General features: G+C 44.4%; 1 protein-coding gene across 1 annotated transcript in view; it reads left to right on the top strand.

Annotated features, from left to right (window-relative positions):
* The window catches only part of SPRYD7 (SPRY domain containing 7), a 109764-nt gene that overhangs the window by 72798 nt on the left and 19295 nt on the right, over window positions 1–17671 (top strand). The window contains exon 6 of the transcript XR_001109619.3: window positions 15481–15691. The gene's annotated coding sequence lies outside the window, so the exon portion shown is untranslated. The remainder of the gene's footprint in view (window positions 1–15480; window positions 15692–17671) is intronic.

Raw genomic sequence — 17671 nt, 5'->3', positions numbered from 1 at the left:
TATACTATCTTCTGAGCTCTGTTCATGGTTGACTATTTTTTTCTGATAATGTGGACTTCCAATATTTTTAGACATTTTAGAACATGACAGAAGATTGCAAAAATATATTAGGGTATTTTATGAATTGAAGTCTCACAAGGGGCAGAAACCAGGGAAGTCTCCAGGTTCCTCAGCTGCATTTATTTGTGTATCTACTTTTGAGGATTCTGCCATTATTATGACAGATTTTTCGTTCTTAGTTTTGGGTCTCTCCCTTCCAATTCTGGCAGGGGAAAAGCCCGATTTCTTTTTCTTTTATTTTATCAACATTCTTGGAGCCTCTACTGATTAGGGCGAAATTCAGTAACAAAGCATACTTTTAACTGGCCTATTTAACAAATATTTTAAATAAATAACAAAAATCTTCATTATCAACTTCCACAAAGGTATTGATGTCATGCTTTTAAACTGGAAAGAGTTCTTAGGGAATTACCCAATGGTATGTACAAACCTGAACAGGCTGTACTCATGAGGACAAATATGTGATTTATCTAAGCATAGATAAACATACTTCAGCTTTTAGTTTTCAGGGTTGGAATGTCTACTGTAAACAGTAGCAATGACTATCCCTATAGCAAAATTTCTAAGCATAAGAAGAAATCAGATTTTTTAAGAAAACATTTGCTCAGTAATACCTTTGCCCTTTTATTTATAGGATAAAAGAGGGAAGAAATATGAGAAACATGCTTATAACACTTTTTTCTTCCCATATCCTTTTCCTTATCATAAAAAAATGTTCTGTGGACTGGAATTCAAGATCAATGATGTATCACTGAAGCTGTGAAATCTTGCAAATTCACATCATGACGATTCTGTGCTCCTGGGTTGGCAAACATTCCTCTCTGGGTATAAGCGTCCTTCAACAATCCCAGACCCCTGCATCAGTACTGCTTCTGAACAACTCACTAGTAAGCCCTTGAAAGAATACAAACATCTTGAATATAGTCAAATGAAACAGATCTGTGCTCTGTCAACTCTGTCATGACTTTCGCCTAAAAAATGTGAAGTACTTGAGATGCCTGAGCTATATTGTTTTTAAAACAGAAAGGCAGCTCCATCATTTCAAAAGCAGATAGAAGAGATGTTTACCAAGAAAAACACCACATTCCAACCGTGGACAGTGAAGATTAGATTTTCCTGTTACCTTCCACCTGTTTTTGTTGTTGCTGTGGCTTTTTGACTTGTTTGTTTTCATTCCTGTTGTAATCCCTGATAACACTTTTATTTTTTCAGGTTGTTGTTTCATGTACTTTGGCCACTACTTCCTGCCAAAACTATCTGCTATCTGTATGTATCAAGAGGGTTCTAGCAACTGTGCTCTTCTTTCTTTTTGTAGGAACTGATTCTTTTTTCTTTATCCCACGCATAGAGCTGATTCTACTTGAACTCATTGAACTTTCAGTCTCTGGGTTCCTTTATTTTAATTAATTGAGCTTTCTGTCTAAATTGGCCCACTAAATCCTGAACAAGACAGATCTGCATGTTTGGTCTAGATTGGTTAACCACACTGCAAGTCATGGAGTTAGCTTGGAAAAATAGTCCAATTTCTGTTGAGTCTAAACCTAGGAGTAGAATTGTTGGGTAATTGAGTGTGTGTATTAGTTTCGTAGAACAGCTCTAACAAATTACCACAAACTGGGTCGCTAAAAAAAACAGAAATGTTTCATCTTACAGTTCTAGAGGTCAAAAATCGAAAATGTAAGTGTCCTCAGTGTTGGTTCCCTTCAGGAGGCTCTGAGGGAAATTTTGTCCCATGCCTCTCTCCTGGCTTCTGATGCTTGCCAGCACCCCTGGGCACCCCATGGCTTGTAGGTGCATCACTCCAATTTCTTTTTTATTTTTCTGAAACAGAGTCTCGCCCTGCCACCCAGGCTGAAGTGCAATGGTGCGATCTTGGCTCACTGCAACCTCCACCTCCCTGGTTCAAACAATTCTCCTGCCTCAGCCTCCCGAGTAACTGGGCTTACACATGCCTGCCACCACACCCAGCTAATTTTTGTATTTTTAGTAGAGACAAGGTTTCACCATGTTGGTTGGCCATATTGGTCTTGAACTCCTGACCTCGTGATCCACCCTCCTCGGCCTCCCAAAATGCAGGATTACAGACATGAGCCAGTGTGTCTGGCCATATCACTACAGTTTCTATCTCTGTCTTTACATGGTCTTCTCCTCTGTGTTTCTGTCTCTGTCTTTTCTCTTCTTATAAGCATGCCAGTCCTATTGAATTTGGGGCCCAGTATGACATCATTATAACCTAGCTACTCACATCTGCAAAGTTCAAATAATATCACATTGAAGATTCCAGGAGTTAGAATTTTAACATTTTATCCTAGGGGACAAAATTCAACCCGTAGTAGTATATAAATGTCCAAATTTAGGAGAAAAATGTCAAACTTTTCCAAAGTAGTTATACAATTTTACGCTCTCACCAGCATTGATAAGACTTGGTGTTCAGACCATTCAAATTTTTACCAGATGAGTAAGTATAAAATTGCATGTCATTGTAGTCTTGATTTATAATTCCCATTTACTAATTATGTTAAACATTTCTTCATATGTTTATTGATTGTGTGTTTTCTCTTCTGTGAAAACATTTTTTTTGGTCCATTTTCCTGTTGGGCTGCTTGCTTATGCGTTTTTTCTTTTACTGATTTGCAGAAGTTCTTTATTATACCAGTCCTTCACCAGTTTTATATATTTTGAATATCTTCTATGTATAACTGTTTACTTTCTCTAAGAAAGCAATATTTATCAATCTTTTTCTTTTATCGCCAACTGGAGTGCAATGGCATGATCATGGCTCACTGCAACTTCCCTAGGCTCAGATGATTTCTTTCACGTTAGCCTCCCAAGTAGCTGGGACTACAGGCGCACACCACGACGCCTGGCTAAATTTTGTATTTCTTTTTAGAGATGGGATTTTCGCCATGTTGCCTAGGCTGGTCTCAAACTCCTGGGCTCAAGCGATCCACCTGCTTCAATCTCCCAGAGTTTGGAGATGACGTGTGAGCCGCCACACCTGGCCACCTTTTGCTTTGTTAAACGCATACATGCTATGTATCTTTTTGCTTTTTGTCTTTAAGTCCATTTTATCTAATATTCCTATAGATAAACCAGCTTTATTTTGATTAGTATTTTACGGACATATCATTTTTTTAAAATTTATTTACTTAAAGCCTTTGCAATTCCCTATGCTTTAGTTTTATCTCTTGCTAATAGCACATGCCTGGATTCTTTTAAATCAAATTTTTCCGTCTTTGTCTTTAACTGATGAGTTTAGTTAATTTATATTTATTGTAATTATTTGTGTATTTGGACCTGTTTCTGCCACTTTATTTTTTTCAGTCTGACTCACTTTTTATATATTTATTATTAAACATTTCTTTAAATGGATAACTATATCTTCCCCCATAAGAACAAAGCTTTATGCACTCATGTCTCTTCATCTCTATGCCCCAATCCACATCATGTTATTATCTGCACTTTGATGCCAGATTATTGTGTCTATGAGTCCTTTTTCTTTAGTCTTAGCTATTTTTTTAAGTCAAAGAAATTTTACCAGTATACTTGGCCATCTTTACTTAACATACCTCTGTCAGTATCCACTAGATTTACTCTTTTTTTATTTAAGCATTTCATCTAAAATAGTTTTCAGTATAGTCTTTGTGTGGTAAATTTTCTGAGGACTTCTGTGCCTGATAATATTTTTTTTTATCATGCCCTTATTTTGGAATGGCCAACTGGATATAAAAATAGAGGATGGGCTGGGAATGGTGGTTCACACTTGTAATCCCAGCACTTTGGGAGGCCAAAAAGGCAGATCACCTGAGGTCAGGAGTTTGAGACCAGCCTGGCCAACATGATGAAACCCCATCTCTACTAAAAGTACAAAAATTATCCAGGAGTGGTGGCATGTGCCCCTGTGGTCCCAGCTACTTGGGAGGCTGAGGCAGGAGAATTGCTTGAACCCAGGAGGCGGAGGTTGCAGTGAGCCAAGATTGTGCCACTGCACTCCAGTCTAGGAAACAGAGCGAGACTCCATCTCAATCAATCAATCAAAATAGAGGACAGTTTCTTTGCCTTTGTTATTTTGAAAATACCATAACATTCCTCTACCATTTTTTTCTTTTTTCTTTTTATTTTCCTCTTTCTCTTTCTTTTTTCTTTCTTTCTCTTCCTTTCTTTCTCTCTCTCTTTCTTTCTTTCTTTCCATCTTTCTTTTTTAATGGAATCTTGCTCTGTTGCCCAGGCTGGAATGCAGTGGCATAATCATAGCTCACTACAGCCTCAAATTCCTGGGCTCAAGAGATCTTCCAACCTCAGCATCCTGAATAGCTAAGCCTACAGGAGTGCACCATTGTGCCCAGCTAATTTAAAAGATTTTTTTAGAGGTGGGGTCTCACTATGTTGCTCAGGCTGGTCTCAAACTCCTAGCCTCAAGCAGTCTTCCCACCTCAGCCTCTGGAGTTGCTGGGATTACAGGTGTGAGACACTATCCCCAGTTCATTCCACTGTTTTCTTATATCAGTTTCTGCTATTAAAAAATCTGATGTCTTACTTTGTATATTCTCAGGAGTTATGGGAAAATAAAAAAAATCTGATGTCAGGCCAGGCATGGTGGCTCACGCCTGTAATCCCAGCACTTTGGGAGGCCGAGGTGAGTGGATCACCTGAGGTCAGGAGTTCGAGACCAGCCTGACCAATACAGTGAAACCCTGTCTCTACTAAAAATACAAAAAAAATTTAGCCAGATGTGGTGGTGGGCACCTGTAGTCCCTGCTACTCAGGAGCCTGAGACAGGAGAATTGCTTGAACTCAGGAGGCGGAGGTTTCAGTGAGCTGAGATTGTGCCATTGCACTCAGCCTGGGCGACAGCAAGACTTCATCTCAAAAAAAAAACAAACAAAAAAAAAAACTGTCGATTTGACTTCTTTTTGTGATGTCCTCTTTTAGAATTCTCTCTGCTTCTTTGAAATTCTTCTTCTTTTTTTTTAATCATGTCTTGCTCTGTCACCAGGCTAGAATGCAGTGGTACAATTATATCTCACTGCAGCCCCAACCTCCTGGACTCAAGTGATCCTCCCACCTCAGCCTCTTAAGTAGCTGAGACTAAAGGCATGCATCACCATGACTGGCTAATTTTTAAAACTTTTTGTAGAGATGAGATCTCACTTTGTTGCCTACACTGGTCTTGAACTCAACTCCTAGGTTCAAGTGATCCTCCTGCCTCAGCCTCCCAAAGTGCTAGGATTACAGGTGCGAGCCACTTTGTCCAGCCTTGAAATTCTTAATTTTACTATAAAATGTTCTGTTGTGGATTTTTGTCTTTTTTCTTATCTTTTTTCTATAACCTGTCTGATCTTTCTTTCATTTTTTTACAATTACAGAAGACTATCTCAATTTTTCTTCAAACATTTCTTCCTGTTCATTTTTCTTCTTTCTAGAATTCTTATTACCTGGATATTAGTACTTCTGTCTGCCACATTAGCTAGTTTTTTCCTTTATATTTTATATATCTTTGTTATTTCCTTCTCTCTTCTGAAAGATTTCCTCCACCTGGTCTTCCAAGTTGACCATTTGTTTTGCAGCTCTATCGGTTTTGTTATTTATCCATGTGACGTGTTCATTTCAACTGTGATATTTTACATACCTAATATTTCTTTTTTATGTTTCCTTGGTCTTATCTACATTGTCATTATCTCCTTTTATCTCTTTTTGTATATTTGTTAGGCCAACATTACAATATTTATTCAACTGTTTTTATATGTATAGTTGGATTCTGTAATCTAAAATGCTATTTTTCATTTCACATAGTTGTGATTCTGAAATCTGCTACTGTGAATTCATGTTTTCCTGAAGGTATATGCTCCTTTTCTGGGGGATTCATATACGGAAAGGCCAGTCCTAATTAGCTCATTCCCAGTTAGCCCCAGTTAGCTCTGAGGGTGGGAATGGATGAGGCCTAAGGGGAAGAAACAAGCCAGGGCACAAGAAAACCACTGTCATTACTCTCTACCTTACAACACAATGGGGTCACAGCTTCACTCTGTCTTTCAGGGCACTCAGCATTCAGAGGAACCTTGTCAGACTGTCATTTGCCAGCTCTGGGGGTTTGGTGGGAAGGGGAAGTGATACCCCAAGGTAATTTGTCCTCGCCTCAGGCACAACTATTGAATTTAAGGTTGTGAATGTGATTTGATGCCCTTATGTGGTATCACTGGGAGACAAATCCCTGGATGATTATCCATCACTGGGCACTATCTTCACTAATATTCTTCCCCAGTGGGCACCAAGAAGTCCCCCTTTTCCAGAAACATCACTTTTTCAAGAATTCCCCTATTCTAATCCCATCCCTTTGCACTTCTTCCCCTGTGATTCTTCTCCCTTCTTTTCTTCTTGAGACATTTGTTAAGAACCTAATGTGTGTCATGTACTAGGTCCTGATTCTGACAGGTGTGAAAAGCAGATGTGCTTAAAGGATAAGAAAAATAGGCCGGGTGTGGTGGCTCATACCTGTAATCCTGGCACTTTGGGAGGCTGAGGCAGGTGGATCACCTGAGGTCAGGAGTTCGAGACCAGCCTGGCCAATATGGTGAAACACCATCTCTACTAAAAATAGAAAAATTAGCCAGATGTGGTGGCGCTAGCCTGTAATCCCAGCTACTTGGGAGGCTGAGGCAAGAGAATCACTTGAACCCCGGAGTGGGAGGTTGCGGTGAGCCGAGATCACGCCACTGCACACTCTAGCCTGGGCAACAGAGCGAGACTCCATCTAAAAAAAAAAAAAAGAAGAAAAATAGGAACAGAAATGGAGCCAAGATTGTGGAACTAAAGACAAATTTGGCCTCCTTTCCCTGGCAGCAAAGCAAGGAGAAGGCATAGCCTTTCTCTGAGGTGGAGCCCATCAAATGGTGATGGGAAGGTGCTCTAAGCCAGTGGTTCTAATCTTGACCTCTCCTTAGAACCACCTGAGGAGTTTAATAAAAATCTCAGTGTCTAGACACATTTAATTGGTACAACTTTGTCAACTATGTGCCAATTGAATTGTCATCTCTTGAGGTGAACTCAAAACCATATATATATATACTTTTTTTTTTTTGAGATAGAGTCTCACTTTATTGCCCAGGCTGAAGTTCAGTGATGCCATCTCAGATCATTGCAACCTCTGCCTCCCAGGCTCAAGCGATTCTTGTGCCTCAGCCTTCTGAGTAGCTGTGACTACAGGCATGTGGCACCATGCCAGGCTAATTTTTGTATTTTTAGTAGGGAAGGAGTTTCATCATGTTGGCCAGGCTGGTCTTGAACTCCTGGCCTCAGGTGATCCACCTGCCTCGGCCTCCCAAAGTGCTGGAATGACAGGCATAAGCCACCGTGCCCAGCCTATCAATATATATATATTTTTTAATTCTCCAGGGAATCCAATATATATCCAAGTTTAAGAACCACTGCTTGAATGTGCAGGCAACTATCAGGCTCTGGATCAGGAGTTATGGGTTAAATCCTGTTATGGGGCCAGGTGTGGTGGCTCATGCCTGTAATCCTAGCACATTTGGGGGCTAAGGTGGGAGGATCACTGGAGCTCAGGAGTTCAAGATCATCCTCAGCAACATAGCGAGACCAAAAAGAAAAAAACAACAAGAAATAAAAAAAATTCCTATTATGAGTTGAATTATATTCCCCAAATTTCGTATTTAGGGGTTCTAACCCCTACACCTCAGAATGTGACCTGATGTAGAGAGAGAATCTTTACAGAGGTAATCCAGTTAAAGTGAGGTCATTAGGATGGGCTCCCTAAGCTGCCCATGTTTGGGTCGTTACAGCAGCTCTAAGCAGACTAACACAAATCCTGAGGTAGCCGCATAGCCATGTTTCCACTGTGTGCAATAACTTTCCTGAGAAGGTGTCACCATCTTATCAGAAAAACAATGTTTAAAGTCTCCCTCCGGTGGCTCACGCCTGTAATCCCAGCACTTTGGGAGGCCGAGGTGGGTGGATCACGAGGTCAACAGATCGAGACCATCCTGGTCAACATGGTGAAACCCCGTCTCTACTAAAAATGCAAAAAATTAGCTGGGCATGGTGGCACGTGCCTGTAATCCCAGCGACTCAGGAGGCTGAGGCAGGAGAATTGCCTGAACCCAGGAGGCGGAGGTTGCGGTGAGCCGAGATCGCACCATTGCACTCCAGCCTGGGTAACAAGAGCAAAACTCCGTCTCAAAAAAAAAAAAAAAAAAAAAAAAAAACTCTCCCTCACAGATTACCGAGAGGTTTATTGTTTTTGATTTTGTTGTTTTGAAACAGTCTTGCTCTGTTTAGAGTGCAATGGCACAATCATGGCTCACTGCAGCCTCAATCTTTTGGGCTCAAGCAATCCTCCCACTTCAGCATCCCTAGTAGCTGGGACCACAGCCGTGTGCCACCATGCCCAGCTAATTTTTTTATTTTTGTAGAGTGGGGTCTCACTGTTGCCCAGTCTGGTCTTGAACTCCTGAGTTCAAGCGGTCCTCTCTCCTCAGTCTACCAAAGTGCTGAGATTACAGGCGTGAGCCACCGTGCACGGTCTTTTTGAGAGGTTTAGATGGGCAAAGTAAGTGAAAGCATCTTGCACAGAGATAGAAATATAGTAGGTGCTCAGTAAATGTTTGTTAAATCTGAGTCTTTCCTGCCTGAACAAAAAAATTTTTTCAGTTTAGCCCACTGTGGTCAGTTCAGTAGCCTGAGGATGCAGGCTAGTGCAACCGGATCCCCTCTAGGGCTCCCAAAAATGGTGGAACAGGCTTTGCCCGCTCTGGTAAATGGAAAGTAAAAGGTAGCCGTCTTTCCACGCCGTGCATTGGTTTAGGGCGCCCCAAACGCTTTTCATTCAGCCTTGTCTTTGAAGCAACTTTTGAAGTCGGCCACTAGAGGGCGGACTGTCTCCATAATCCGCAGCGGCGCTCTGCCGCGCAGGCGGAAAAAACGCGGGAAAAACGCGGAGCGCAGCTCTGGCCGCGGGAGGTGCTCTCGCCCCCGTTAGCCTCCACCCTTTTCGCAGCCGTTTCCAGGCAGTAACCCCGGGCGGTCCAGGTCCCCTGAGTGCCGGCGCGGCCTCGAGCGTGCCCTGACGCCCAGTGTGCTACTTCACTTACTCAGAACAGATCTATTGTTCCTCCCAGGTGAGTAAAGTAAGGCTCAGAGACATTTAAGCAACCGGCCGACGGTCACACAGCTATGGGAATTAAACCCAGGCAGTGACAGATGTCTGCCTGACTCCAAAACCAGCAAAACACTTGTGGTCAAAAGGAGCCCCGATGCCCAGCCCTTCACAAGAGGGCGAGTGACTTGCAGACCCACTCAGAGGCCCAGCAGGAGAACGCAGATGCGAGGAGTCGGGACAGCCTCTGCTACCCCGGAACCCTGCTGCCGCCGCCTCAGCCCTGAGCCGCTGCTGGCCTCCACTGGTCATCCTCTTCACCGCCCTAAGCTAGTCTGAAAATGAAGATGTTAAAGTAATTTCTTTTGTTTTTCTTTTCTCCCCCTTTGTAGCCATGAGGATGGTTGATTTTTGCAGCCACTCCTGGAGTACTTAGGATGGTTTAGAAGCGGGCTTTGATTGCTTATTGCCTGACTCCTTGAAGAAGTCAGGACCCATTAAAAAAAACAACAGTGGTAACTACATGTACTCCACTGCTGGTGTCTACACTGCGAGGCAGTGGCAGAGGTGTTCCTATAGGACATAGTGTTTCATACTAGAAAAACTAACCAATTTGATGTTCTATGTCACTGAATTTGTATTTGAAGGCAGTCCAGGGAATATTCTCCGACTTCTTCCAGCAATCACCTCTCCTTCCCTCCCTCCCTTCCTCCCTCTTATGCAAGGCTCTGTGCCGTGGCTGTGGAGAGATGGCCCCAGCCACATGTCTTCCACAGGACAGTTGTGACCCAGCACAGTAATGCTCACTCTCAGGAGAACTGGTACCAACAGCACGATAAGAAAACACTTTTTTTTTTTTGAAACAGCCTCACTGTCACCCCCAGGCTGGAGTGCAGTAGCACCATCTCGGCTCACTGCAACCTCCACCTCTCAAGTTCAAGCAATTCTCTTGCCTCAGCCTCCCAAGTAGCTGGGATTACAGGTGCCCACCACCAGACCTGGCTAATTTTTTGTATTTTTAGTAGAGATGGGGTTTCACCGTGTTGGCCAGGCTGGTCTTGAACTCTTGACCTCAAGTGATCTACCCACCTTGGCCTCCCAAAGTGCTGGGATTACAAGTGTGAGCCACCACGCCTGGCCAGAAAACATTCTTTATTTTTATTATTTATGTATGTATTTAGAGATGGGGTTTGGCTCTGAGACCCAGGCCGGAGTGCAGGGGCATGATCGTAGCTCACTGCAGCCTCAAACTCCTGGGCTCAAGTGATTCCCCCACCTCAGCCTCCTAAGTACCTAGGACTACAGGTGTGGGCCTTCACGCCTGGCTAATCTTTTTTAGTTTTATAGAGATGGGGTCTTGCCATATTGCCCGGGCTGGTCTTGAACTCCTGGGCTCAAGCGATTCTCCCCTTAGCTTCCCAAAATACTGGGAATTAAAGGTGTGAGCCACTGCACCCTGCCAGAAAATTCTTTCATGAAGGCCATGCTCATGCAGTAGATGCCAATTCTTCCTGGAGTGTGTTGTTTGGGTGTGGCAATTCTTTTTAAGAGGATTAAAGTGATTAACACGTGGGGAGTCTGGAATTCTATTGCGCTGAACAATCCTGGCCCTGGGGACAAGGCCCTTGGCTTCTGTGTATATGAGATAAGGAACTGGGCTCCTTCCTGGCTCGGCTGATCTCTCATGTCACGTGCTGGTGTCATCAGCTACCACAGCCTTGAAATTCCTCTAATCACTCTCCTGCCTGCACCAAAGTTCTTAAAGCATAATGCTGTTCATGTGCAAAATGAATGTATTAAGACCTCTGGAAAAGAGACCCCAAGGCTGTGGCAACCTCCTTCCCCTCCTCTCTGTGGATTTGTTATTTTGTTTTGTTTGGTTTGGTTTTTTTGAGACCAAGTCTCACTCTGTCACTCAGGCTGGAGTGCAGTGGCGCAATCTCGGCTCATTGCAACCTCCACCTTCTGGGTTCAAGCAGTTCTCCTGCTTCAGCCTCCGAGTAGCTGGGATTACAGGCACCCGCAACCACGCTCGGCTTATTTTTGTAATTTTGGTAGAGATAAGGTTTCACCATGTTGGCCAGGCTGGTCTTGAACTCCTGACCTCAGGTGATCCACCCACCTTGGCTTCCCAAAGTGCTGGGATTACAGGTGTGAGCCACTGCGCCCAGCCCCTCTGTCCATTTGTTCTATAGGTTAGAGGACGCAAGGAACCCAACTGCCTCTGGAGCCCTCCCTTGGCCCTTAGTTCTTCCATCTCTGCTGAAACATTTCACCACCAAATATCTAAGCAAATAGTATTGGGTGTCGTGGAAGGGTGAGACATGAGAGAACTGCTTGTGAATAAAGTCCTGGCTGCCGGGTGCGCTGGCTCTCGCCTGTGACCCCAATGCTTTGGGAAGCTGAGGCAGGCAGATCATGAGGTCAGGAGATTGAGACTATCCTGGCCAACATGATGAATCTCTATTTTTACTACAAATGCAAAAATTAGTCAGGCATGGTGGCTTGCGCCTGTAGTCCCAGCTACTCAGGAGGCTGAAGCAAGAGAATCGTTTGAACCTGGGAGGCAGAGGTTGCAGTGAGCTGAGATTGTGCCACTCCCCTCCAGCCTGGCAACAGAGTAAGACTCCATCTCAAAAAAAAAAAAAAAAAAAAAATTGTGGCCGGGCACAGTGGCTCACTCCTGTAATCCCAGCACTTTGGGAGGCCGAGGCAGGTGGATCACGAGGTCAGGAGATCAAGACCATCCTGCCTAACACGGTGAAACTAAACACACACACACACACACACACACACACACACACAAATTAGCTGGGCATGGTGGCATGTGCCTGCAGTCCCAGCTACTCAGGAGTTTGAGGTAGGAGAATCGCTTGAACCCAAGAGGTGGAAGTTGCAGTGGGCCAAGATCATGCCACTGCACTCCAGTGAGCAGAAAGTTCATAGAACAATTCCTTTGCCCTGGGTAGGGTCAACTGAATCTGATCCTCAAGCCCCAGCCTTTGGGATCCTTTCTTTGTCCTTATTCCCAGATAAGCTCCCTTTCCCCAGGCTTGTTGCCGGGTGTCCTGACTCTGCCCATCCAAAGCTGTTTGCAAGAGCAGGGAGACTACAGCATCACAGGCAGGCAGGCAGTCAGGTGCTGGCTCTACCCTCCACAAGCTCTGTGAATTTGGGCAAGTCCACTGGTCTCTGAGCCCAATGTCCTCATCTATAAAGTGAGCACAGCAATATCTAGTGCACAGGATTCCTTCAGGACATATGAAAGAGTGGATATGAAACACCAGCACATAGTACACAGTAAGTAAAAGCTAGGTATTCGTTGTAGAGTGTCACCATTCCAGGTGGACTGCAATTTTACAGGCAAAAGGTCTAGTCAAAGGAATGACCTTACACAGTGAATTGAAGACCATAACCAGGAAGGAAAGTGTGTTTAAAGGGATTGGTCATCTTTCTACTGCCATCACACGATAGCAACAAGAAAAGCAGGTTTTATGCTATAATTTATTTATTTTATTATTATTTTTTTTGAGATGGAGTCTTATACTGTCACCCAAGCTGGAGTGCAGTGGCGCGATCTCGGCTCACTACAATCTCCACCCCCCAGGTTCAAGCTATTCTCCTGCCTCAGTTTACTCAGTCTGTAATCCCAGCTACTCGGGAGGCCGGGGCACAGAATTGCTTGAACTTGGGAGGCAGAGGTTGCAGTGAGTCAGGATCATGCCACTGCACTCCAGTCTGGGCAACAGAGTGAGACTCTGTCTTAAAAAAATAATAAATAAAAGTGCAGAAACAAAATAAATAAAATAAGAAGAAAGGAATGCAGAAACGAGCTCACAGGGTGAAATGAGTTGGTGGGAAAAGACAACCCCAGGGGCTGATTCCTCTGGATTCCAGGCTCCGTGCTCTTTTCAACATGCCCTCAATTGCAAGTGTGTAATACTGACAAGCTTAACTGGACCACAGAGAGCCAGAGTGTGTCATTGTCTTGCCATGTCCCAGAGCCACCAGTGCAGCTTTTCTGCAGGAGCATGTCTTGCATTTGATATGGGGAACTAGGGCGGAATGTGGTTCTTGCCCACAGCGTTACTTTCCAGCCAGCTTCTCTGGAACGCCCGTGCCCCATGCCATGGACAGAACCGAACTCCTGATCTTGCCCTGCCCCTTAGCTCCTCCTCCAGCCTTCCCCATGTCTTTGGGGTACAGGATACTCCCAACTGTCCACTTCCTCCTTCCGGAAACCTGGTGCTTCCCACTCCCTCCCCCCAAAACCCCTTGCTACCCTCATCCACTCCTTTTCTACTGCCCTAATCCTGTGACCATTTTCATTTGTTTGACTTCAGCTTGTATCAGAATGACAGGGAGAGCTTGTTAAAACTCCAATGACAGGACCCCCCTCCGGGCCCCCCAGAGTTTCTGAATCAGTAGATCTGGAGGTGGGGCCCCAGAATGTGGATTTCTAAGTTCTCAGTGATGCTGATACTGCTGGTCTGGTGTCCACCCTTTCACAACCTTGGTCTAAGTGACTGTAATAGCCTCCTAATGCCAGTGAACCTCCCTCCAGTCCATTCTCTATACAGTAGTCCAAGAGATCTTTCCGCAATCTAGCTGGATCTTGTAACTTCCTTGCCTAGAACCCTTCCTTGCCTAACCCACTTCACTTAGGAGGGAGACTATGTGTGTCTTCTATCCCAGTGCCTTGTAGATGCTGCACAAAGCTCCCTTGAAGTTCATGCCATCAGACTGAAAACCTGCCTCCCTCCTGGTTGCTGTCACCTGCCAGTGCCCTGGTCATTCCTCCTTGTCTCTTAAGGACTTGAGCATTGGCCTCACTGCCTTCATTTTCACGATCCACTCTGGAGAGTGATCCATCTGACACCTTGGCCTCTCGGTTCCTTGACCTCCACACCTCACATGGTCTTGAGCCTCCTACTCTGGATGTCACATGCTTGACCTTTTCATCGCCAATGACCGTGTCACCTCTTATTCTCACTTTCAAGCCCCTCACTTCCTGACCGCCTTGTCCTCTTTCCAGTTTAGTGGCTCTAATGCTCCCACACTAGAAGTTATTTAATCTTATGAAGAGCAGCGATTCACTGGCCTTATGAACAGGTCTCAGTCAATTTAGGAAGTTAATTTTGCCAAAATTAAGGACGCGCACCTGGACACAGCCTCAGGAGGTCCTGATGACACGTGCCCATGGTGGTCTGAGCACGGCTGGTTTTATACATTTTAGGGAGACTTCTAGAGAGGTGGCACTTTGGGGTGGGAAAGACCTAGATTTGAATCCCAGCTCTGCCATATTAGTGGAACAACCTTGGGCAAATTACATGAATTCTCTGAACCAATGTCCTCTTTGGTAATGTGGGATGCTGATGGCTATTTTAGTCTTATAGTTAGGATCAAGTGAGAGCATTTATACAATTCAATACGCATTTTTCAAGTGTCTATCATGTGATAGTGAGAGAGAAGACTAGCAGAACTTGTTTTCTGGCCACAGTCCTGCCAACCAAAACAGAATCTAGTCCAGAAAAGATAAAGTGAAGAACCTAGTCAAAACCAGCAGATGGGGACAAAAGCAATTCCTAGCTGCCCTCATTGCTCATTAGCATAACACACTCCCAGGAGTGGCATGACAGTTTACAGATGCCATGGTAACAACCCAAAAGTTACCACCAAGGGTCATTCCCTGGCAATGACCCAAAAGTCACTGCCCCTTTCCTAGAAAGTTCTAAATAGCTCACCCCTCAATTTGCATTAACCCTCCCCTTAATTTGCAAATAATTGAAAGTGATTATAAGTGAGTATAAATATAATTACTGAGAGCCCATAGTTTGCTGACTCTAGGCACACTGCCTATGAGTTAACCCTGCTCCACAAGAAGCAGCACTGTCCAGGAAAAGGTTGCTCTCTAACACCACTGACTTGCCCTTGAATTCTTTCCTGGGCAAGGCCAAGAACCCTCCTGGGCTAAGCCCCAGTCTTGGGGCTCACCTGTCCTGTGCCTTCTGGTGGCCACAAAGGGATGAAGATAGTGAGTGAGAGGAAGTGACCAATGTGGTGTTGAGACTGCAGAAATGACAGTGATCAGTGGCAAGATGGCAAGACAGTAGCGATGAACAAAGAGGCCAAGTGATAAGAAAGACTTGAGAGAGGGAGAAATGGTGAGACAGCAAGATGACAAGACAGTGACCAGTCAGATGATGAGAGGCGGCAATCAGAGAGAGGTGGTGATGCAGCAGTCAGTCAGGGCTGTAAGGATCAAAGCTGCAGACAGCTGGAACACTAACCAAAGGTTCTTTTCGCAGCCATCATCTTTCCTGGCAGATGGTGGAGCTGAGTGGATAGACGAGCAGCCATAGCACAGGGATCCAAAGCTCTGACTGGGAGGCTGCAGGACCACATGTCAGTTTCCTCACAGGAGCCGAGCCTGCCCATGCCAGGGAAGCCTGGGGAGCAGACCTTCACCTGCACCCCACATCAGAGACCAGGTGGCCCCATTTTGGCTCCTTTGGATAGGTAAGTATCCCTTTTACCTCACCCCCCAAATATCAGGTGAGCCAGGAAAATAAGGCCTTTGGCTTAGACAGTCAATTCAAAGTCCCCCTTAGCACACCTGATCACATCCCTATTGCCCCTTTTCTAGGTCGTTTCTTTTCTAACACCATTTTATTTTTCTGTCAGCCATTTTATTTTATTTTCCACCCTGAAATATATGTTTTCTTTGCAGTTTTTGCTTTGGCTCCCTGCTAACTGTATTTGGGCAGTTGTTTAAGGCTGAACACTTGGTTATGAGAGGTCCCCTGTTGTGTTAACCCTGGGATGCCAGAGTCATGTTGTTCTGTGGCCCCAACTTGGTCTATGGGGTTCACTGTTGATTGCCCTCTGGATGCTCTGGGATTTTCGGCATTAGGACTCACCATTAGGATGCCTTTTAGCCTATTGGAGCAAATTCAATTTTGGCTTAAAGAAAAAGAAGCTCATTTCCTATTGCAACACCATTTGGGTCCAATACAAATTAAAAGGCCAAGAGATTTAGCCTAAGCATAGTTCTATAAATTATAATGCTATTTTGCAATTAACATTAAAAAGAAGGAAAATGGGGAGAGGTCCCTTATGTACAGGCTTTCATGGCCCTTTACTGATTCAATGTTACTTCAAGGCACGGGGGGATGGAGGGGATTAAAAAAAGGCACTAGAAGTCATGCCTAAGGGATCCCCTCCTAGCTGCTTCCCTTAGAAGGCCTACTCCCTCCCAGAGCCTCCTCAGTCTCCCAGTTCTGAGGGGTCCTGCCAGTTCTCTAACACAGGATTCCACCCCAAGGTCATCAGGCACTCCTCCACCTATCCAACTAGCCCCAGCCTAAACCTTCTGCTGCTAGAGAAAGTAGTCCAACCAGTACCCCCAGAAATGTGGCTCCACATCAGTCCCTGAAGTCAAAGCTGTGTCCATTGTGGGAAGTAGCTGATGGAGATGGGGGGACACTTAGAATACACATGCCATTTTCTATGTCCGATTTGGCTTTTTTTTTATATATATTTTATTTTATTTTTTTTATTGCATTTTAGGTTTTGGGGTACATGTGAAAAACATGCAAGGTTGTTGTATAGGTGCATACGTGGCAGTATGATTTGCTGCCTCCCTCCCCTTCACCTATATCTGGCATTTCTCCCCATGCTATCCCTCCCCAACTCCCCACTCCCCCGCTATCCCCCCACAACAGACCCCCGTGTATAGTGCTCCCCTCCCTGTGTCCATGTGTTCTCCTTGTTCAACACCCGCCTATGAGTGAGAACATGTGGTGTTTGATTTTGTGTTCTTGTGTCAGTTTGCTGAGAATGATGTTTTCCAGGTTCATCCATGTCCCTACGAAGGATGTGAACTCCTCGTTTTTAATGGCTGCATAATATTCCATGGTGTATATGTGCCACATTTTTCCTGTCCAGTCTATCATCGATGGGCATTTGGGCTGGTTCCAGGTCTTTGCTATTGTAAACTGTGCTGCAATGAACATTCGTGTGCATGTGTCCTTATAGTAGAACGATTTATAATCCTTTGGATATATACCCAGTAATGGGATTGCTGGGTCAAATGGAATTTCTATTTCTAGGTCCTTGAGGAATCGCCACACTGTTTTCCACAGTGGTTGAACTAATTTACACTCCCACCAACAGTGTAAAAGTGTTCCTATTTCTCCACATCCTCTCCAGCATCTGTTTTCTCCAGATTTTTTAATGATCGCCATTCTAACTGGCGTGAGATGGTATCTCAATGTAGTTTTGATTTGCATTTCTCTAATGACCAGTGATGATGAGCATTTTTTCATATGTTTGTTGGCCTCATGTATGTCTTCTTTTGTAAAGTATCTGTTCATATCCTTCGCCCATTTTTGAATGGGCTTGTTTGTTTTTTTTCTTGTAAATCTCTTTTAGTTCATTGTAAATTCTGGATATCAGCCCTTTGTCAGACGGGTAGGCTGCAAAGATTTTTTCCCATTG

This window comes from Aotus nancymaae, unplaced genomic scaffold, assembly GCF_030222135.1.
Source record: "Aotus nancymaae isolate 86718 unplaced genomic scaffold, 86718_ANA_hifiasm-v0.15.2.pri h1tg000009l, whole genome shotgun sequence".
Lineage (NCBI taxonomy): Eukaryota > Metazoa > Chordata > Mammalia > Primates > Aotidae > Aotus > Aotus nancymaae.
The sequence above is the reverse complement of the archived record's forward strand: the minus strand, read 5'-3'. Positions and strand labels throughout refer to the sequence as shown.